At 46.6% G+C, this 23,406-nt stretch overlaps 1 long non-coding RNA gene across 1 annotated transcript; it reads right to left on the bottom strand.

The window, feature by feature from the left end:
• Nucleotides 204–19,632, bottom strand: LOC108638640. Its single transcript, XR_001920009.1, has 3 exons — nucleotides 19,459–19,632; nucleotides 6,634–6,825; nucleotides 204–1,510 (listed from the first exon to the last, which is right to left on the bottom strand). It is a non-coding gene; the product is annotated as an uncharacterized LOC108638640 (long non-coding RNA).

Genomic DNA, 23,406 nt, shown 5'->3' with positions numbered 1-23,406 from the left:
CCTATGTACTTTAAGCTTCATAAAGGCAAGTCTCTTGTGTTCACTGAACTATCCTAAGCTCCTAAGACAGTATTTAGCACAAAGCAGATCGTCAATAAATATTTATTAAATGAATGAATCACAGCAGTGAGGGCACAGTGCTTTTCAGCAGGTGGCGCCACGGGCCTGGCTCTGTCTTGGAGCTTTTCTGTGATGTTCTCTGAGGTGCCCAGGCTCTCCATGGGACAATCTGTGATGCTGGTTTATGTATCCCCTAGCCAAGGTGGGGATGACCCAAGACAAAACTGAGATGCCCATTTTGCTATTACCTTGGCTCCCCTTTTTCTCTCCTTCACCCACCCCAAAGCTACCCTGTACCCCAGTATTATTTCCCCACATGGCAACCATTCCCCTCTTATGTGTCAGGGACAGGGCAGTTCTGTGCAAAGAGCACTGGGCAGGAACCCTTGGAAAAGTCACTTTCCTCTCTGGGTCCACGTTCCCTTCTTCATGACTCCATCTCTGAGACTCTTGGTGGCTCAGATATCCTCCACAATCTCTTTACATCTCTGCCCTGGGAAATCTGGGTTGAGATGGCACCCTTTTCTCTGATGGAAGCTTGTGTCTCTTCTTCTTACAAGGAATGGATGATAAAAGTATTTTCAGGTCAGAAGCTTCTATTTTCTAGTCTCCCAGTTTGGGACCTAAACATAGCGGAATTTGAATCTAAAGCTGCCGCACCGAAGTAACTCTGTGGACCCGGCAATTTGCTTGAGTGTTCTGAACGTCAGTTCCCTCCACTGTGAAACAGGTTTAGTAATATCTCCTGCAGAAGGTTGTTGAGAAGAGTAAATTAAAAGATGCACACAGCTCTGCACATCACGTGGCACATAGAGAGTGTTCCCAAAATAGTAGCTGCTGTTAGCTTCTGAGCCCCGAGTGGATCCCTGCAGGTGCACATGGGTGAGGTTGGGTGGGGCGCATTTCTGGAGTCCTCTCTGCTCTGCAGGTGTGGGCCTGGGCGCTGTGTGCAGCCGGCTCCTGCGGTGGACATGGGTGGAGGCTGTGGCTATTCTGGAGACACCAGTTCCTGGTGTCTAGACGGAGCTCAGGCCCCTCCTTTCCCCACCGTGGAGATGGAGCCCAGAAGTCTGAGTCACAGAAAACACTTGAAGGTCTCTGGGAAAGCTCTCTGGGCCAGGAGCCCTTAGAAGATGTTCTTCCCACATGTTTAGTTTGTTGAAATATTGTATTTGTCATTTACATCTGCAAAACAAAATAACTCTCAAAACGTAATGGCTTCAAACAGCAAACATATATTCTTTCACACCGTTTCTGAGGCTTAGCAATCAGGAGGCAGCTTAGCTGGGTGGCCTGGCTCAGGGTCTTTCATGAATTTGTGGTCAACCAAGGTTGCAAACAAATGAGAGCTTTAACCGAGGCTGAAGGATCCTCTTACTGGAAGCTCAGTTACACAGCCAGGAAGCTTGGGTTCTTCGCCTTGTGCATTTCTCCCAGGGGATGCCTAACACTGGACAGAATAAGCAAAATAAAAGAGAGAAAGTACAGGACAGAACCTTAGCATCTTTTATAACCTAATCTCGAAAGTGACATGCCATCATTTCTGCCACATTCTAGTCACCACACAGACCAACCTGATACAATGTGCAGGCAGGGATTACCCGAGGCGGCAGGGCTTGCTGGGAGCAATTTTGAAAGCTGCCCATCACAGGTATAATTTCCATATAATGAAATTCATAGATGTTAGCTATACAGTTTGATCAGATTTTTAATGTATATTTGACCCTTGATGTGATTTATTGATTTGTTTTTGGCTGTGCTGGGTCGTCACTGGGCTTACTCTTGTTGCAGAGAAGCGGGGCTACTCTTCATTGTGGTGCGTGGGCTTCTCTTGAAGCAGCTCTAGAGCTCAGGCTCAGAAGCTGTGGCGAATGGGTTTAGCTGCCCCATAGCATGTGCGATCTTCCCGGACCAGGGATCGAACCCGTGTCCCCTGTATTGGCAGGCAGATTAACCACTGGACCACCAAGGAAGCCCAAGCCCAGTTTGATAAGTTTTAACAATCAAATATTCTCCTGAAGCTCACACTCCTGTGGAGGTTTGGAATGTGTCCATCTCCTCACAACGGCCCTGCATCCTCAGAACGTTACTCAGAACAGCCGTCACCTCACGCCTCATCACGGTGGATCCTCGCTCCCCCAAGCAACCACTGATCTTATTTCTATCTATACCTGACCCACAGTTGTGGCTGACCTAGAACTTCATAAACGTGGAGTTGGACCGCCTGCACTCCTTTGTGTCTGGCTTCTTGCGTTCTGAATGCTGATTGTGAGATTCATCCCCGTGGTTGTGTGTGTCAGTGGTTCATTCCTTTTCATTGCTGAGTCAGGCACTCTCACCTCAGTGTGAGTCTTACTCTTCTTCAGTGTGCCCTGTGACATGTGAGGACAAAGAATGTCGCCTGCCATTTCAGTAAACAAAGGGTGTTGAGGCCATCATGCCATTGGCCACTGCAGCCTGGAGATAAACAGGATCCTGGCCCTAGACAGTTAAGATGCATTTCAAAAGAATGATTTCAAGAAGCCCAGACTCTTGCATCTTCCCATGTACAAGAAAGTGCTAAATTTGTTAGCTTTTTCTTTAATTAACATTAATCATTTGATATTCTGACTACCTGGGGGATTTTTTTGCAACCCTATATGTCCTGTCTCCTCCCTTAGCTCTTCAGAACAGTCCCTCAGAGCTATCTGAGAGGCTTTAGTCCTCAGTATGTCCACTGAATAAATCATAATTCTCAACTTTCAGGTTGTGCTTTTTTTCAGTTGATACTTGACAACTGGCAGTTAACTCTGCATGTTTCTCCTCCTGTCGAACTGTGACCTGTTTGAGGGCGGAGGCTGTCTCTCTCTCTCTTTTTTTTTTAGCAGCACTATGTGGCATGCAAGATCTTAGTTCCCTGACCAGGGAATGAACCCTCACCCTTTGCAGTATAAGCAGGATCTTAACCACTGGAGCACCAGGGAAGTCCCTGTATCTCATTTATTTACGGGTCCCCAATATGAGCTCGGAGCTTCCCTGGTGGCTCCATGGCAAAGAATCTTCCTCCTAGGCAGGAGCCACAGGAGATGTGTGTTTGATCCCTGGGTTGGGAAGATCCCCTGGAGGCGGGCATGGCAGCCCACTCCAGAATTCTTGCCTGAAGAATCCCCAGGGATGGAAGACCTGGCCAGCTACAGTCCACAGGGTTACATAGAGTTGGACACAAATGAAGTGACTCAGCACAGCACAGAATATGAACTCAGTGCTTGCCTAGACAGTAAGTGCTGGGAACTTGAAAGTGGGGCATGATAGGAAGTAGGGGTCACCAGGGAGCCAAGTGGTGGGGCAGGCAGGCTGGACACTGGTGGGAGACCTGTCCACTGGCGCCAGAAATCACTCCAAGATCCAGAATCCCCAGGCCTCGGGAGCTCAAAGAGATCGCCACCCAGAGGTTCTAGGACACAGAGGGGCCTCCAGGGCAACAAACACAGAAGGGCCCGAGTCCAGGGCTGCCATCCCAGGCCACTGAAAATCTCACTGGTTGAGGACAGACTCAATAAGATGGTAAATCCCGATTCTCCTTCTCTTGTTTCCTCCCTTTTCACCCAAACAGCGCACCTGCCAACTAGCCCCAACCCTCAGGCAAAGGTTGGAAGGCAAGCCTCTCTGAGAACCTCTGCTCAGCCCCTCCCTCTCACACTGCACACTGGCCTCACCCTTGGCAGAGCCTTGAGAAAGACCAGGGCTAAGCTTCCAACATCCAGTAGGCTTTTTGGAATCTCAGGACCCCTGGAGCATGGACTTAGGGGTCAGGGTGCTGAGTCCCTCTTCTACCACCTTCTGGCTATGTGACTTTGGCTAGAAGACTCCCTTGTCCGTAAAATGGGCGATAGCTAGTAGGGTGAGTGTAGGACCGATTAAGATACAGTGCTAAGTGCAGTAACTGGCAGAGAAAGGGTAATGCGACTTGGTGGGACAAGATACCAGGCAGGACCTTCTCTGTTTATCCAGAAAGTTAGGATTAACACCAGAAGCCAGGACTGAGAACAAAAGGCAAAAAGTATTCCACCTTCCAAGCTTGGAGGACTGCTAGCTTCCCACAGGGCCTGGCAGGAAACGCCTTTTAAGCAGACCCAGGGTGCTATTCACAGGGTGGAGGTGTGTCCCTCTCTCCGTGGGCAGAGCAGGGAGCAATGGATTGGTTCCGCTCCCTGCATCTGGGCAGCTATGTCCAACTGTGCCCCCCATAGTATGTCTCGTCCCACTGGGCCTTCTGCAATGTGACCTGATCACTCCTGCATCAAGAGGACAAGTCACGTCCCCTCCCCTTGAATCTGGGCTGACCTTGGAGACAGAATACAACAAGTGTCCCAGGTGACTTTTGAGACAGGGCCGAAAGGAACCTTAACTTCTTCCTTAGTCTCTTGGAAAGCTCACTCTGTAGACAGTCCCTCTTGAGACAATCCCTCTCCAAGAAACCAGCAACTTTGCTGTGAGAAGTCAAGCCACGTGAACCGGCCGTGTGTTGTCCCTCCGGCTTAATTTCGGACACGTACAGAAGTAAACAGCAGCTTGCAGCAAGCAGCAGTGAGTGGTAACCGGAAGCAGGGTCTCAATTTCCCAGGCCTCAATTTTCCAGGCGTAACCACTGGACCACAGGAGCCAGCAGTTAGGGCTAAGGTCCCTAGTCTTGCTTGCCTAGTCAAGAACAAATTCAGGCAAGGAGGCAGACGGTAAAGTAAAAGGCTTATTGAAAAGAAAAGTATGTGTAGAAAGGCAGATGGGCGAGTTCACAGAGAGTCTGTCTTTGGAAGGTTTAACTCCTTTATACAGGGGCAGTTTTTCAGATCTTTGTCTTCCCTCAGGCCAATCACCTTGCTGTGTCCCCCAATCACCGACTCCACCCCCTGGTTAATTTGTCTCGGGACCCTCCCTTGGGTGCCCCGGCATACCTGAGCCAAGATGGATCTCAAAGTGAAGGCTTCTGGAAGGAGCAAGACTCATTATGGTCTGGAATTATCCCCTGATTTTTGACTCCAAGAAGCCTTTCTGCACCTGTGTAATGTCTTCCTTATCCTTTACTCAGACAGGGTTTTTGTCTCTCTCCACAAACAAGACAGTTTGTGGAAAATTCTTAAAGAGATGGGAATACCAGACAACCTGACCTGCCTCTTGAGAAACCTGTATGCAGGTCAGGAAGCAACGCTTAGAACTGGACATGGAACAACAGACTGGTTCCAAATAGGAAAAGGAGTACGTCAAGGCTGTATATTGTCACCTTGCATATTTAACTTATATGCAGAGTACATCATGAGAAATGCTGGGCTGGATGAAGCACAAGCTGGAATCAAGATTGCGGGAGAAATATCAATAACCTCAGATATGCAGGTGACACTACCCTTATGGCAGAAAGTGAAGAAGAACTAAAAAGCCTCTTGATAAAAGTGAAAGAGGAGAGTGAAACAGTTGGCTTAAAACTCAACATTCAGAAAACTAAGATCATGGCATCCAATCCCATTACTTCATGGGAAATAGATGGGGAAACAATGGAAACAGTGTCAGACTTTATTTTCTTGGGCTCCAAAATTACTACAGATGGTGATTGCAGCTATGAAATTAAAAGACTCTTACTCCTTGGAGGAAAAGTTACGACCAACCTAGACAGCATATTAAAAAGCAGAGATATTACTTTGTCCACAAAGGTCCATCTAGTCAAAGCTATGGTTTTTCTAGTAGTCATGTATGGATGTGAGAGTTGGACTATTAAGAAAGCTGAGCGCCAAAGAATTGATGCTTTTGAACTGTGGTGTTGGAGAAGACTCTTGAGAGTCCCTTGGACTACAAGGAGATCCAACCAATCCATCCTAAAGGAAATCAGTTCTGAATATTCATTGGAAGAACTGATGTTGAAGCTGAAACTCCAATACTTTGGCCATCTGATGCAAAGAACTGACTCATTTGGAAAGACCCTAACGCTGGGAAAGATTGAAGGCAGGAGGAGAAGGGGATGACAGAGGATGAGAGGGTTGGATGGCATCACTGACTCAATGGACATGAGTTTGGGTAACCTCCGGGAGTTGATGATGGACAGGGAGGCCTGGCATGCTGCAGTGCGTGGAGTCGCAAAGAGTTGGACACGACTGAGTGACTGAACTGAACTGAAGTGAACTGTCCTTGCCATGATTATTCCCTTGAGGTGTTTACAAGAGGTAAAGACTGGCTATTTACCTGTTTCTGTTGTTACTTCCATTTCTGAAAGCAAACAGGGGGCTGGTTATAAATTCCTCAGCTAGAGCCCACGTATCTCTTATCTCAGGAAATGCAAACAGAAGGGTGGCTGATAGTAAATGTCCAACCTGGAGCCCGTCTATCTCCTACCTCAGGGTGACAGTGTCCGCTGAGCCTTCAAGCCATCCCAGCTCAGGCGCCAGCCCCATGGATGAAGCAGCCTCCAGGTGATTCCAGCCCCACCCATTTGAATCTTCCCAACAAAGAGTCCAGACATCATAGAGCAATGTATTAGTTATCTATCGCTGTATAACAAATTATCCCCTAAATGCTACAGCTTAAAACAACAAACATTTGTGATCTCACATTTTCTGACAATTAGGAATCCGAGAGGAGCACCTCTGGATGGTTCTGACTCAGGGTCTCTCGTGAAGTTCAGTCAAGTTGTCGGCCTAGGGCTGCAGTCATCTCTCTCTGGGGTCAGCAGGAGGCCTCAGTTCTTCCTTAGATGGGTCTCTCCATAGATGAGTGTCATCACTCATGGCAGCTGGCTTCTTGCTGGAAAAGAGAGGTACAGTCCCTGAGTGTATTCAACACAATTACCAGGTTTCCTCAGGGAGAAAAGTCTGCCGAATTCAAAGTAATTTCTACTAGCCTTCCTGGGATGTGCTGGGAAATTCTCTGCATTATATTTCATCGGGAGAAATAGCAGGCTTTTCACTTGAGAGTATTAAATCTGGAAAAGGTCAATCAAAAAGAGGGAGAGAGGCAAAAACCACAGTATCTTTTATAACCTAGACTCCAAAGTGACCTCCTATCCCTTCTGCCATATACTGTTGGTTACACAAACCAATCTGATAGAAAGTGGGAGGGGACTACACAAGGACGTAAAAACCCAGAGGAACGGCTCACTGGGAACCATCTTGGAGGCTACCTAAGGTGAGCAGAGCCTAGGCATCTCCCCTGTGCCCTGTAACATCCTTGTCCCACAGAATCCTTGAGCGTGATCAAATGCTGATTGCTTGTCCCCGTGAAGCTCAGGGTGCCCTATTACACAGTCGTAGGCTTCCCCGAAGGCTCTGCAATAAAGAATCTGCCTGCAAGGCAGCAGATGCAGGTTCAGTCTTTCTGGGTTGGGAAGATTCCCTGGAGAAGGAAATGGCAACCCACTCCATTATTCTTGCCTGGAAAATTACACGAACAAAGGCTACAGTCCATGGGGTTGCAAAGAGTGGGATGCATCTTAGCAACTAAACAAGACAATGCGAACAGATCCAAGAGAAGTATTCATCTAGTTCCAGGTGCCACTAGAGGGCGTCTGACTGCTCATCCCCCGTGGGTGTCAACGGAGTCTCTGGCATTTGCCAAATTAAGGGCACTGGAGAGAAATGACCAAGGAGGTGACCAGGTGGCAAATGGGCAAGAAGACGAAGAAAGACTAATTCTGCCCATGTCCATGGGCCCTGGTATTGGGGCTGCAGAGAGCAGAAGCTCGGGGGCAGCAGGCCATTGGGGTGCTAAGAGCAAGCCTTGTCAGGGAGTTCAAGGCTGCCAGCAGAGGAAGTTATTTGTCACAGAGTCCTTGAACAGCATGGCCTTGCCCGGGGGGCGGTGGGAAGCACCTCCACGCACCATGTCTGTAGATAATGAATGAGTTGAGCAACTGTGATGACAGGAACACAGCCATGCTATAAGCAGTCACCGAGGGGTCAGCCAAAGGTCAGCAAGAGACACCTAAGGAAACAAGTCTTTTTTTTTCCCCCTTCTCATTCCTCCACCAGAGGGCAGGGAAGAGACAGATCAGAGCACACCAGTCTCCTCTCCTGCCACAGGTCCTGCCTACTGCAACTTTGAATCCAATATTGATTGATCTTTAAAAAAGGAAAAACCAAGGTAATGCCTCAAACTAAAGACTGCACTAAAAACTAGGGAATTCCCTGGCAGTCAAGTGGTTAGGATGCTGGACTTCCACTGCAGGGGGCGGGAGTTCCATCGCCGGTTGGGGAACTGGGATCTGGTATGTCCTTGTTCAGTTCAGTTCAGTCTCTCAGTTGTGTCCGAATGTTTGTGACCCCATGAATCGCAGCACGCCAGGACTCCCTGTCCATCACCATCACCCGGAGTTCACTCAGACTCACGTCCACTGAGTCCATGATGCCATCCAGCCATCTCATCCTGGGTCGTCCACTTCTCCTCCTGCCCCCAATCTCTCCCAGCATCAGAGTCTTTTCCAATGAGTCAACTCTTCGCATGAGGTGGCCAAAGTACTGGAGCTTCAGCTTTAGCATCATTCCTTCCAAAGAAATCCCAGGGCTGATCTCCTTCAGAATGCACTGGTTGGATCTCCTTGCAGTCCAAGGGACCATCAAGAGTCTTCTCCAACACCACAGTTCAAAAGCATCAGTTCTTTGGCGCTCAGCCTTCTTCACAGTCCAACTCTCACATGTATACATGACCACAGGAAAAACCATAGCCTTGACTAGACGGACCTTAGTGGGCAAAATAATGTCTCTGCTTTTTAATATGCTCTCTAGGTTGGTCATAACTTTTCTTCCAAGAAGTAAGCGTCTTTTAATTTCATGGCTGCAGTCACCATCTGCAGTGATTTTGGAGCCCCCCAAAATAAAGTCTGACACTGTTTCTACTGTTTCCCCATCTATTTCCCATGAAGTGATGGGACCGGATGCCATGATCTTCGTTTTCTGAATGTTGAGCTTTAAGCCAACTTTTTCGCTCTCCTCTTTCACTTTCATCAAGAGGCTTTTTAGTTCCTGTTCACTTTCTGCCATAAGGGTGGTGTCCTCTGCATATCTGAGGTTATTGATATTTCTCCCGGCAATCTTGATTCCAGCTTGTGTTTCTTCCAGTCCAGCATTTCTCATGATGTCCTCTGCATATAAGTTAAATAAGCAGGGTAACAATATACAGCCTTGACGTACTCCTTTTCCTATTTGGAACCAGTCTGTTGTCCCATGTCCAGTTCTAAATGTTGCTTCCTGACCTGCATACAGATTCCTCAAGAGGCAGGTCAGGTGGTCTGGTATTCCCATCTCTTTCAGGATTTTCCACAGTTTATTGTGATACACACAGTCAAAGGCTTTGGCATAGTCAATAAAGCAGAAATAGATGTTTTTCTGGAACTCTCTTGCTTTTTCCATGATCCAGCAGCTGGGAGGAGCAACCCGAGGAGTGGTGGCTGCGCAGCACAGGAGGGCCTAGAGGACCTATCCCACGCTGAAGGTCAGGAACGGTGGCGGTAAGGAGATACCCCTCATCCAAGGTAAGGAGCAGCGGCTGTGCTTTGCTGGAGCAGCCATGAAGAGATACCTCACGCCAAGGTAAGAGAAACCCAAGTAAGATGGTAACTGTTGCAAGAGGGCATCAGAGGGCAGACACACTGAAACCATACTCACAGAAAACTAGTCAATCTAATCACACTAGGACCACAGCCTTGTTTAACTCAGTGAAACCAAGCCATGCCTGTGGGGCAACCCAAGATGGGCGGGTCATGGTGGAGAGGCCTGACAGAATGTGGTCCACTGGAGAAGGGAATGGCAAGCCACTTCAGTATTCTTGTCTTGAGAACCCCATGAACAATATGAAAAGGCGAAATGATAGGATACCAAAAGAGGAACTCCCCAGGTCATTAGGTGTCCAATATGCCACTGGAGATCAGTGGAGAAATAACTCCAGAAACAATGAAGGGATGGAGCCAAAGCAAAAACAATATCCAGTTGTGGATGTGACTGGTGATAGAAGCAAGGTCTAATGCTGTAAAGAGCAATATTGCATAGGAACCTCGAATGTTAGGTTCATAAACCAAGGCAAATTGGAAGTGGTCAAACAAGAGATGGCAAGGGTGAATGTTGACATTCTAGCAATCAGTGAACTGAAATGGACTGGAATGGGTGGATTTAACTCAAATGACTATTACATCTACTACTGCGGGCAGGAATCCCTCAGAAGAAATGGAGTAGCCATCATGATCAACAAAAGAGTCCGAAATGCAGTACTTGGATGCAATCTCAAAAATGACAGAATGATCTCTGTTCATCTCCAAGGCAAACCATTCAATATCACAGTTATCCAAGTCTATGCCCCAACCAGTAACGCTGAAGAAACTGAAGTTGAATGGTTTTATGAAGACCTACAAGATCTTTTAGAACTAACACCCCAAAATGATGTCCTTTTCATAATAGGGGACTGGAATGCAAAAGTGGGAAGTCAAGAAACACCTGGAGTAACAGGCAAATTTGGCCTTGGAATGCAGAATGAAGCAGGGCAAAGACTAATAGAGTTTTGCCAAGAGAACGCACTGGTCATAGCAAACACCCTCTTCCAACAACACAAGAGAAGACTCTACACATGGACATCACCAGATGGTCAACACCGAGATCAGATTGATTATATTCTTTGCAGCCAAAGATGGAGAAGCTCTGTACAGTCAACAAAAACAAGACCAGGAGCTGACTGTGGCTCAGATCATGAACTCCTTATTACCAAATTCAGACCTAAGTTGAAGAAAGTAGGGAAAACCACTAGACCATTCAGTTATGACCTAAATCAAATCCCTTATGATCATACAGTGGAAGTGAGAAATAGATTTAAGGGACTAGATCTGATAGATAGAGTGCCTGATGAACTATGGAATGAGGTTCGTGACATTGTACAGGAGACAGGGATCAAGATCATCCCCATGGAAAAGAAATGCAAAAAACCAAAATGGCTCTCTGGGGAGGCCTTACAAACAGCTGTGAAAAGAAGAGAGGCAAAAAGCAAAGGAGAAAAGGAAAGATAAAAGCATCAGAATGCAGAGTTCCAAAGAATAGCAAAAAGAGATAAGAAAGCCTTCTTCAGCAATCAATGCAAAGAAATAGAGGAAAAGAACAGAATGGGAAAGACTAGAGATCTCTTCAAGAAAATTAGAGATACCAAGGGAACATTTCATGCAAAGATGGGCTCGATAAAGGACAGAAGTGGTCTGGACCTAACAGAAGCAGAAGATATTAAGAAGAGGTGGCAAGAATACATGGAAGAACTGTACAAAAAAGATCTTCATGACCCAGATAATCATGATGATGTGATCACTAATCTAGAGCCAGACATCCTGGAATGTGAAGTCAAGTGGGCCTTAGAAAGCATCACTACGAACAAAGCTAGCGGAGGTGATGGAATTCCAGGTGAGCTGTTTCAAATCCTGAAAGATGATGCTGTGCAAGTGCTGCACTCAATATGCCAGCAAATTTGGAAAACTCAGCAGTGGCCACAGGACTGGAAAAGGTCAGTTTTCATTCCAATCCCAAATAAGGCAATGCAAAAGAATGCTCCAACTACCGCACAATTGCACTCATCTCACATGCTAGTAAAGTAATGCTCAAAATTCTCCAAGGCAGACTTCAGCAATACGTGAACCGTGAACTCCCTGATGTTCAAGCTGGTTTTAGAAAAGGCAGAGGAACCAGAGATGAAATTGCCAACATCCGCTGGATCATGGAAAAAGCAAGAGAGTTCCAGAAAAACATCTATTTCTGCTTTATTGACTATGCCAAAGTCTTTGACTGTGTGGTATGTCCTTGGGGCAGCCAAAAAAATAGGAAAACAGGAGAGAGAGAAACTGCACTGCTGCTGCTGCTGCAAAGTTGCTTCAGTCGTGTCCGACTCTGTGCGACCCCGTAGACGGCAGCCCACCAGGCTCCCCCGTCCCTGGGATTCTCAAGGCAGTCACACTGGAGTGGGTTGCCATTTCCTTCTCCAATGCACGAAAGTGAAAAGTGAAAGGGAAGTCGCTCAGTCGTGTCCGACCCTCAGCGACCCCATGGCCTGCAATCTTCCAGGTTCCTCCATCCGTGGGATTTTCCAGGCAAGAGTACTGGAGTGGGGTGCCACTGCCTTCTCCGGAGACTGAACTAAAAACCAAAAATGACTGAAAGTTTTGGAACCAGCTGGCAACATCATAGGAGGTGGGGGAAGGCAAGAGCCCATCAGGAAAGGAGGAGTAATAGATTAGAGCTGGTATTTTTTTACCTGTCTGATATTTACCTTTAAATGTTGATATTCCTCAAACTAGTTGCTGAAGCCATATTACTGTTGTTCTTGACTCCTCTTGTCTCGCCTCATTCATTCACTTACTTTTTCACTCCCCTTTCACCTCATATATTCATTCACTCATAAGCACGTACTGTGTGCCAGGTACTGTACTAGGCACAGTATTATGATAAGTACAGTGAATTAGAAGTACAGTCAGTTGACCACCAGGTCCTATCCATTCAACTTTCAAATATCTCCTAAGCCTTTTTTGTCCACTTCTCTGACCCTAGATGTGTCTGCCTTGGCTCAAGCCTCAGTAGCTCCCGTTGGATTATACTTTTGGCTCTGACCTTTTACCATCCAGTCTGTTCTCCACCCTTCCTGAGAGAGACCTTTCAAAAGGCAAATAGGATTATCACTCCCTGATGAAGGCAGCTCGTTGTCCCCCAGTGTCCCTCATTCCTTTAGTAAGAGTCTCTACCTTTTAGATGAGCACATGTCTGTCCAGAATAAAAACTATGTTTCCTGGCACTCTGGCTGCCAGGGGTGGCCATGAGACTACATTCTGGATGGAGCAATGAATGACAGTGATATGTGCAAGTTGGAGGTGATGCCTTTCAAGGAAAGGAGTGTGTCTTCCACAGCCCCTTCATTCCTCCCTGCTGGCTGAAATGCAGAAGTGATGATCAGAGCTGAAGCCGCCCTCTTGGACCACTGGAAGGAAGCAGTATATTAAGGATGTCTGGACAACAGGAGGGAAGGAGCCCAGCAAGGTCCCTGAGGATTGTGGAACCCCCATGCCCACTGTGGCTTACCTACTCGGGTTTTTGCATAAGCAACAAGTAAACTTCTATCTTGTTTAACCCATAGTTATTTTGGTGTCTTTGTTATAGTAGTTGAGCCTGTTTTCTAACTAATAAGCACTCCAACTCAAACTCTTCCTACGGCTCCTACTGTTTTCAGGTTAAGTCCAAGCAAGTGAACCTGGAACTTAGGACTCTTTGAGATAAAAAGCGCCTGTCAGACTAATTTCTCACCTTATCTCTTTCTCCTCTTTAGTATAAACTCTATGTTTCACTCACACCAAACTACTTGCACTTACTAAGTGTACTGAGCTGATTCATGCTTCAAGGCCTTTGCTTAAACAGTTCCCTCTTCCTGGAATGCTCTTCCTGCTTCTTCTTTGCTGCCTCCTTCCTGCTTATCCTTCAGGACTAAGTTCTGGAGTCATGTCCTTTGTAAAGTTATCCCAGAATGCCCACCCCAATCCCAGGTTATTCACCTCTACTAAATGCTTCCTTAGTACATTGTGTATATTTCTCTGGTGTCTGGTAGACTAGAAACTTCAGCAGGGCAGGGACTTCCCCGGTGGTCCAGTGGTTACGAATCCGCCTGCCAATGGAGGAGGCGCGGTCCTGTCCCCGGTCTGGGAAGATTCCACGTGCTGCAGGATGACTGAGCCCATGCACCACAACTACTGAGCCTGCATGGCCTAGAGACTGTGCCCTGCAACAGCAGAGGCCACCGCAATGAGAAGCCTGCACACCACAGCTAGAGGGAAGCCCCCGCTCGCCACCACTAGAGAAAGCCTGTGCATGAGGCAACGAAGAGCCCGTGTACCACAACAAAGACCCAGTGCAGCCGAAAGTAAAAGAAAAAATTTAAGCGTAAAAAAGAATCAGCAGGGCAGTGAGAGCCCCTGTTTCTGGTTTGCAGTAAATGTCCAGTCCCTAGCATATCAGAAGAGCCCAATAAATATGCATCAGATGAATGAGTGACTAAATTAACCAGCCCACCTCATTTATCACACTGTGCTTTCATCCTCTGCTCACTCTTGTCTGTGTCTACTGTCATCTGAGATCCCTGACACAGGGACCACAAAGTTCTGACCACTAGGCAGAGTAGGTGCTCAGTAAATGTTCTAGGAGCAATTCCAACCCATTGCCCTCTGTTCTGCATCATCATTTTCCAACAGAACTTCTGGCTCCTTTTTCACAGGCAGTATCCAATGTGCAGCCTTCCCCCCAAAGCATGTATAGGTTGCTATTAACAACATAAGCCTTTTCTTGGTAGGCTGGCAGCATTTATGGAAATTAACACAGTGACCTCAAAACACTGCGAGCTGAAAGGCTTTGCTTGTTGAAGTGGCTTGGGCTTAGCCAGTTCTTTAGAAAACTACATCTCAGCATTGTGGTTTGGATGGCAAAGGGACAGGAAGCAAGTTACGCAGACTGGGGAATGGATATCAGGTCGGGGGAGGGGGGAGGTTGTGGAGCCCCAGGAAGGCACAGTGGGTGTGCTCTGGTAGGTGGGAGGTGGGTAACTGAAACTCAAAGTCCATGGTAAGTAGGTCTCGGTTCACTTGGCAAGAGCCTCTTGTCCAGCCACTTTATTTTAACCCCAGTGAGGGATAGATCAGTTTGGATGGACTTGGTTTTGCTATGGTAAGAAATAACAGGGGCAACCTCAGTAGCCTGAAACAACAGAAATAATTTCTTTTTTATATAAATCACTTTGGTTCTTTTTGGTTGTGCTGGATCTTCATTGCTGTGCACAGGCTTCCTCTATTTGCAACAAGCGAGGGCTCTTCATTGCAGCGGCTTCTCTTGTTGCAAAGCACAGGCTGTAGGCTCTAGGTGCCTGGGCTCCAGGAATTGCAGCTCGTGGGCTCAGTAGCTGCAGCTCACAGGCTCTAGAGTGTGGGCTCAGTAGTTGTGGCACAAAGGCTTAGTTGTTCTGCAGCATGTGAAATCTTCCTAGACCAGGGATCAAACCTGGGCCCCCAGCATTGGCAGGTGGACTCCTATCTACTATACCACCAGGGAAAGTCTACAAAATAAATTTCTTGCTCATACTCTACACTCATGTGAATCAAATAGGGGTTTTACCTCAAGGCAGGTTCTCAAAGACCTAGTCCAAGAGAGGATCCATCTCAACACAGGTTTCTGCGTCTGCAGAGGCAGGGCAAAGAGAACATAGAAACTCTGCACTGGCCCTCAAAAGCTCTGCCCTGAAGTGCCATGTATGTCACTTCTGCCCACATTTCATTGGCCAAAGCAAGTCCTACGCTCTTGCTGAAGTTTCACAAAGCAGGGATATGTAACAGGGAGAGGCAGAAAGTATCTGCCAATGACAGTGATCTACCACCAAAGAAAATGCCATTTGGTGGGAGCTTTCACTAACTGCAGGATTTCAAGCAAGCAATCAACCAGACTGGGACTTGATTTTCCCAAACAGGAAACAGGATAGTGACAGTTCTGACACAGCCTGAGAGGTGTGATGACTCAGTAAAATTATATGCAGAAAGTTGAACACAGGGCTTGAGATAAATACTTCCTCAATAAATGATTCTTCAGGGAATTCCCTGGCGGTCCAGTGGTTAGGACTCCATGCTCTCATTGCTAAGGGCCTCAATTCAATCCCTGTGTTAGGGAATTAAATCCTGCAAGCTTTGAGGCTAAAAAATAAACGAAAAATTATTTTAAAGTTAAATTATGGAGAACCATGATGGCCAAAAAGCGAGAGTGAAACGGAAGCCCTGTGATCATGCAGGATCACTGAAGCTAGAACAGTAAGAACCCTAAGTTGCATTTCTCTCTCTCTCTTTTTTTTTATACATGCAGCAGCTGGGACCAAAGGCTGCTGTTCTGCCTTGAGAAGGCCTTTGACCTTTATGGGCCCAAGCAGGCATAGCTGACCCCTTGGCCTGCTTTGGTTCTTGCCAGATGGGCCGATGTAGCCTGTGAAACAGAATCGTGATTGCGGCCAGCCAGGCCCTCTGCAGGTCAGCATTGGATTTGGGAGTTGCAAGGAGAGCTCTCAGGCTGACTGAACCCTGGTCCTCCTAGGCCTGAGAAATTAACTCTGAGATGTATATTTTGTGCTAGTTACCTGCACCAGGCAGGCACATAACCAGCTCCTGTCTAAGCAGTCAGGCAGGAGCCAGGAGGAGATGAGGGCTTCTCACACCTAGCAGAACCATCTTTATGTGGGGGAGCAGCAGCTTACATTTCAGTGTGGATTTGGGAGGCCTCAGCTCCCTCTACCTCTGTCTGGGAACATGCATAATGTCTCCTGGTTAGTGGACTCCCAATAGATAGATTTCCATGGGTGCTAAGTCACTTCGGGCATGATTGACTCTTTGCGACCCTATGGACTGTAGGCTGCCAGACTTCTCTGTCCATGGGATTCTCCAGGTAAGAATACTGGAATGGGTTGCTATGCCCTCCTCCAGGGAATCTTCCTGACGCAGGGATTGGACCCACATCTCTTAAGTCTCCTGCATTAGCAGCTGGGTGCATTGGCCACCTGGAAAGCCCAGGTTTCCATATGCTGGGCCATTAAAGAAAAGTTGGCATTCTTTAGTTCTGCCGGAGTTTTTCATTAATCATTTCAGTCTCCTGATGGAACACCCCAGCCAGGCCAAAAGTTTGCATTCTAGAGCAGCTCCTCTGAGAGCAATACTGGGGAGAAACTGGAGGCCATAGGAGGTCAGCCAGAGGGCAGCTGAGATAATCCTGGTGAGAGGGGAAGGTGGCCTGAACCAGGATGGAGCCAGAGGGATGGAAGGAAGGACACAGACATGAGAGGTGTTAAGGAGATAGGGCAGATACAACTTGCTGACCACTCAGATCTGGGGGAGTGGGAGGAGGGATGGGAATGAGGCAGGCTGACTCCCAGGACGCCTTAGGAAAGATTTTAAAATTTGGCACCAAAAGTACCTTGACAGCAAAATCTGACCTGAAAGACATTCTGATTTGAAGGATATGAGTATAACCCTTAGGCATCTCATACATTTTACTGCAGAAATATTCATGTATTTTATCACATGGGGCTGCCCCTGACCACACTCACAGCGTTACATAATGCACTGCTCTACCCCATGTCACCTTTGTCTAAAGTCCAAAAGAACTCCAAATTCTGAATCACACTTGGTCCTAGATAAGGGACTGTGGGCCTATAAAAATAGCAGTGGCGGCTGCTGACCACCACACTAGGCTCCTCCTGAGAGGGCCTGCAGGGCTGTCCTTGTCCCCATTTGCTTTCCAGTCATCAGTCCACAAAGGTCTCTCCTTTGAGCTCCTTGCAACTCTCTCAAGCCCTCTTCTAATCCACCTGTCACCACTGTCCACTGTGCATCAACCCTCAGTGGGCAGCTATACATTCTAAAGCCCCTACTGTACACTGGGTAAGGAGGGGGGCTGTAGGGTGTCTCGGGTCTCTGGCCTTGCTCTGAATCACGGGTGGGGTTAGGGCTCTGAGACTCTATGCTTTCTTTGCCCCTCATCCCACCCCACACTCCAGTCCCCAGAAAAATGATAGATCTTCACCTGCTCTAGGATTTCCCACACCTCCTATCATTGACACTCCTTACGCTACTGACCCCCAAGGTTCCCCATGTTTATGAAAATGCTTGGTTCTGGCAGTGGGGAGCTAACTTTGCTTTTTCTATTTTTCTTTTCCCTTAGGCAGGACCTCAACATTTAGCATCCTCAAATGAAACTCGTTCTCTTTTATTCTTTGTCTTCCTTACTGTCATCCCTAGCATGAAGATAGAAAAACTACGGTGGCAGAAAGAGATTGGTTGATACTAAAAATGACACTCAGGCTAATAAACTGGTTACCTCTTTCTAGAAGACACTTTCCCTTCCACTTGGCCACTCCTCGGGTTGCCAGCTGTCTCCCTCCTTTCCTGGCCCAGCCTCAAGAAAGAGGAACCTTGACTCATACCTCCCCCACCTCAAACTACTCCCTTGTTAAAAGTAATGGACAAACTCCTTGAGGCCAGTTCCAAGGAGCTTTTCTCAGTCTTCATTCTGATTCCTTCAGGAAGCAGATTATATTATTGTTCATGGATGTTCACTGCTCCTCCTACCAGGGCCCTCCCAGTGAGAGAAATATATCCCAGTCTCCTCGGTTGCTGTATTGCCAGGAGACTTGCTTTTGCAAATAAAATGTGAGTGCATGTGACCTCTGGCATTTCCACAGCCTGTGCCATTTCTGGACAGAAGCTTTAAGACCCAACATCACTGTTCTTTTTTATTGCTGTGCTTCAGTTAAGTTCAGTCGCTCAATCGTGTCCAACTCTTTGCGACCCCATGGACTGCAGCACACCAGGCTCCCCTGTCCATCACCAACTCCTGGAGCTTACTCAGACTCATGTCTATTGAGTCGGTGATGCCATACAACCATCTCATCCTCTGTCATCCCCTTCTCCTCCTGCCTTCAATCTTTCCCAAAATCAGGGTCTTTTCAAATGAGTCATTTCTTCACATTAGGTGGCCAAAGTATTGGGGTTTCAGCTTCAACATCTGTCCTTCCAGTGAACACCCAGGACTGATCTCCTTTAGAATGGACTGGTTGGATCTCCTCACAGTCCAAAGGACTCTCAAGAGTCTTCTCCAATACCACAGTTCAAAAGCATCAATTCTTTGGCACTCAGCTTTCTTTATAGACCAACTCTCACATCCAAACATGACCACTGGAAAAACCACAGCTTTGACTAGACGGACCTTTGTTGGCACAGTAATGTCTCTGCTTTTTAATACGCTGTCTAGGTTGGTCATAACTTTCCTCCCAAGGAGCAAGCATCTTTTAATTTCATGGCTACAGTCACCATCTGCAGTGATCTTGGAGCCAAAAAAACATAAAGTCTCTCACTATTTCCACTGTTTCCCCATCTATTTCCCATGAAGTGATGGGACAAGATGCCATGATCTTTTTTTCTGAATGTTGAGTTTTAAGCCAACTTTTTCACTCTCCTCTTTCACTTGCATCAAGAGGCTCTTTAGTTCTTCTTTGCTTTCTGCCAAAACGGTGGTGTTATCTGCATATCTGAGGTTATTGATATTTCTCCCAGCAATCTTGATTCCAGCTTGTGTTTCTTCCAGCCCAGCATTTCCCATGATGTACTCTGCATGTAAGTTAAATAAGCAGGGTGACAATATACGCCGGGGTCCAGCCCCGGTGGATCCAGGGAATTTGAAGGGGAGATGGTGTCAGTGATCAGGAAAACAATAGCTTAATTAAGTATTAATTAAAGATATAAAGAGAGATTTAATAAGGATAGCTCAGTGGGAAAAATCAGTGGAGAAAAAGGGCTGAATAACTTGGTTTACATGGAATACCAATAAAACCTCGAGACAAGAGGTTTGCACCACCTACCTAGGCTGCAGGCATCCTCCCGTTCTCCCGAAGAAGAGGAGGCACTACGGCCTCCCTGGTCGCATTTTAGAAGCCCAGGCATAATTAGCAGGCTTAACGGGAATCCACGCTCCAGATGGGAATTCAACCAGTAAAACGGAGAACAAGAAAGAACGGCACAGGGGAATCCGTCTTTCCAGGAACTGATCCGTTTTCTTTATTTTCCAGGTTCACTTATATACTTTTTGTTACACGTAGAGATAGAATACAGAGTCACATGGGGTCAGACATGAACTTTATCAAAATCAGGTGTTTCATATAAATGTATACAAGGGTCTTATGGGTTTTACATCATCTTCTGGCCATGAGGCCTGCTGACATTTTATGGTCCTTTCTTTCTGACAATGGTCAGTCAACCAGAAAACCTATTTTCCAGGGGTGATTTTTCTTAAACCAGGCGCCACCCTACGAAGGCACCATATAAAATTGCATTCCTACAGGGTGAGGATGCAGTGGGTTACAATTAAGAAAGGAATTTACTTAGCCTAAGGTTTAACATGATTAATCTCAAAGGTTAATACTTATTTCTCCTATATGCTAGTTATATATGTGTATAAGGGCAGGGGATATGGAGACTTAGCAGCAAACATTGGCCCAACAAAAGAAAAACCCTTCACCAATATAATTTCTAATCAACTCACTATACTATACTAATAATTTTCTGACTTCTCAAAAGGATCTGTATTTAGAAAGTTAAAACATCTCATGCCTGTCACGGTTGGGAGGCTTTGAACAATCACATGTGGCCAGACGAACCTGCTCAGGCAGGCTAGAGAAACTTCAGAGGAGTTTGTAAGTTGAAATACTCTTGTCACGCACAGGAATTCTTATTAACTGGAGCTGTAAGTTAACTCCTTCTCCGAGAGAGGTGGTGGGGGACAGCCCCCCGTAAAGTCAGAGGTGTAGATGAGAGCATAAAGCAGTAAGTAGACAGACTCTGGTTTTGGAGGAAGATGCCTGGGAACAGGGGGTCTCCTGAGGCTCGATCCCGCCTTTGCATATGCCGAGCCTCCTTCCTCGTGACCTTTGCCATGGGCAGAGTTCCTCACGCTGGCTCCTGGCAAATATACAGCCTTGACGTACTCCTTTTCCTATTTGGAACCAGTCTGTTGCCCCATGTCCAGTTCTAACTGTTGCTTCCTGACCTGCATACAGATTTCTCAGGAGGCAGGTCAGGTGGTCTAGTATTCCCATCTCTTGAAGAATTTTCCAGTTTGTTGTGATCTACACAGTCAAAGGCTTTAGTGTAGTCAATAAAGCAGAAATAGATGTTATTCTGGAACTCTCTCACTGTTTCGATGATCCAATGGATGTTGGCAATTTGATCTCTGGTTCCTCTGCCTTTTCTAAATCCAGCCTGAACATCTGGAAGTTAATGGTTTATGTACTATTGAAGTCTGGCTTGGAGAATTTTGAGCATTACTTCACTAGTGTGTGAGATGAGTACAATTGTGCGGTAGTTTGAGCATCTTTGGCATCGCCTTTCTTAGGGATTGGAATGAAAACTGACCTTTTCCAGTCCTGTGGCCACTGCTGAGTTTCCCAAATTTGAAGGCATATTGAGTGCAGCACTTTCACAGCATCATCTTTTAGGATTTGAAATAGCTCAGCTGGAATTCCATCACCTCTCCTAGCTTTGTAGTGATGTTTCCTAAGGCCCACTTGATTTCTCATTTCAGGATGTCTGGTTCTAGGTAAGTGGTCACACCATTGTGGTTATCTGGGTCATGAAGATCTTTTTCGTATAGTCCTTTTGTGTATTCTTGCCACCTCTTCATATCTTCTGCTTCTGTTAGGTCCATATCATTTCGGCTGTCAGTAGTACAAGCCATCTCTAACAAACACATGTACTACTTCCCCCTCACCTGAGATCAGCTTTGTTCTGGATAGGGGCTGCCCTGATGTACAACAGAACCAAAGTTGGCCTGCAGCTGCCATGCACCCTTTTCTGTAAGTTAACATTTTGGGGTTATTTGTCATTGCAGCATGACTGAGCTGAAGCTGACTAATGCACTCACTGAACTCTTTCTTTGGCTTTGGTAACACTCTTCATCATTTCAATTAACAGTTATCACTGTCCATGACATATGAGTGGATCACAATAAACTGTGGAAAATTCTGAGAGAGATGGGAATACCAGACCACCTGACCTGCCTCCTGAGAAATCTGTATGCAGGTCAGGAAGCAACAGTTAGAACTGGACATGGAACAACAGACTGTTTCCAAATAGGAAAAGGAGTATGTCAAGGCTGTATATTGTCACTCTGCTTATTTAACTTATATGCAGAGTACGTCATGAGAAATGCTGGGCTGGAAAAAACACAAGCTGGAATCAAGATTGCCAGGAGAAATCTCAATAACCTCAGATATGCAGATGACACCACCCTTATGGCAGAAAGTGAAGAGGAACTAAAAAGCCTCTTGATGCAAGTGAAAGAGGAGAGTGAAAAAGTTGGCTTAAAGCTCAACATTCAGAAAATGAAGATCATGGCATCTGGTCCCATCACTTCATGGGAAATAGATGGGGAAACAGTGGAAATAGTCACTGACTTTGTTTTTTGGGGGCTCCAAAATTACTGCAGATGGTGACTGCAGCCATGAAATTAAAAGATGCTTACTCCTTGGAAGGAAAGTTATGACCAAACTAGACAGCATATTAAAAAGCAGAGACATTACTTTGCCAATAAACGTCTGTATAGTCAAGGCTATGATTTTTCCAGTGGTTATGTATGGATGTGAGACTTGGACTGTGAAGAAAGCTGAGCGCCAAAGAATTGATGCTTTTGAACTGTGGTGTTGGAGAAGACTCTTGATGGTCCCTTGGACTGCAAGGAGATCCAACCAGTCCATTCTAAAGGAGATCAGTCCTGGGTGTTCTTTGGAAGGACTGATGCTAAAGCTGAAACTCCAATACCTTGGCCACCTCATGCAAAGAGTTGACTCATTGGAAAAGACTCTGATGCTGGGAGGGATTGGGGGCAGGTGGAGAAGGGGACCACAGAGGATGAGATGGCTGGGTGGCATCACCTGCCCGATAGACATGAGGCTGAGTGAACTCCGGGAGTTGGTGATGGACAGGGAGGCCTGGCGTGCTGCAGTTCATGGGGTCGCAAAGAGTCGGACACGACTGAGTGAATGAACTGAACTGATGACATGTGAGAGACAATGTAGTATATGGTTAACAGTACAGGCTAGAGAGCCAGGCCACCGAAATTCACAGTTCAGCTTAGCTATGCCATTGACTAGCTATGACCTTCGGTAAACTACTTAACCTCTCAGTTCTTCCTTTTCTTCATCTGTAAAATGGGACTAATAATAGCATCTACCTTATAAAAGTTGTCATAAGGATCAGATGATTTAATAAGTACAAAGCCCTTAGCATGCCTGGCACAGGGTAATCAATCATCAAGTATTACCTTGTATTAAATATTATTTCCCCTAGCCACCAGGCCCCACACTAGGGGCAAAAGATGCAGCCAGGGCAGTCTTGCTGTCAGGGAGCTCATTCACAGTCTGAGGCAGCAATCACAATAAAAGCAGAGAATCACAACAAATCATGACAGGTTCAAGAAAAGAGGAGTACCAGCTGTTGCATTGGTAAAGAATATGACTGCCAATGAAGGAGGTGCAGATGAGGCTTCAATCCCTGTGTCAGGAAGAACCCCTGGAGAAGGAAATGGCAACCCACTCCAGTATTCCTGCCTGAAAACTCCCATGGACAGAGGGACCTGGCTGGCACAGTCCATGGGGTTGCAAAGAGTCAGACACGACAGAGCACATACAAATTCAGCACACATGAACTTGCAGCATGCTGTGGGAGCCGGAGCATCAGGACAACTAACTCAGAGTGTGAGGCTGTGGTCAAGTGCCCAGGAAGACTTCACAGAGAGGGAATGAGAAAACTGGGCT

Source organism: Capra hircus, chromosome 2, assembly GCF_001704415.2.
Source record: "Capra hircus breed San Clemente chromosome 2, ASM170441v1, whole genome shotgun sequence".
NCBI classification, from domain to species: Eukaryota; Metazoa; Chordata; class Mammalia; order Artiodactyla; family Bovidae; genus Capra; species Capra hircus.
The sequence above is the reverse complement of the archived record's forward strand: the minus strand, read 5'-3'. Positions and strand labels throughout refer to the sequence as shown.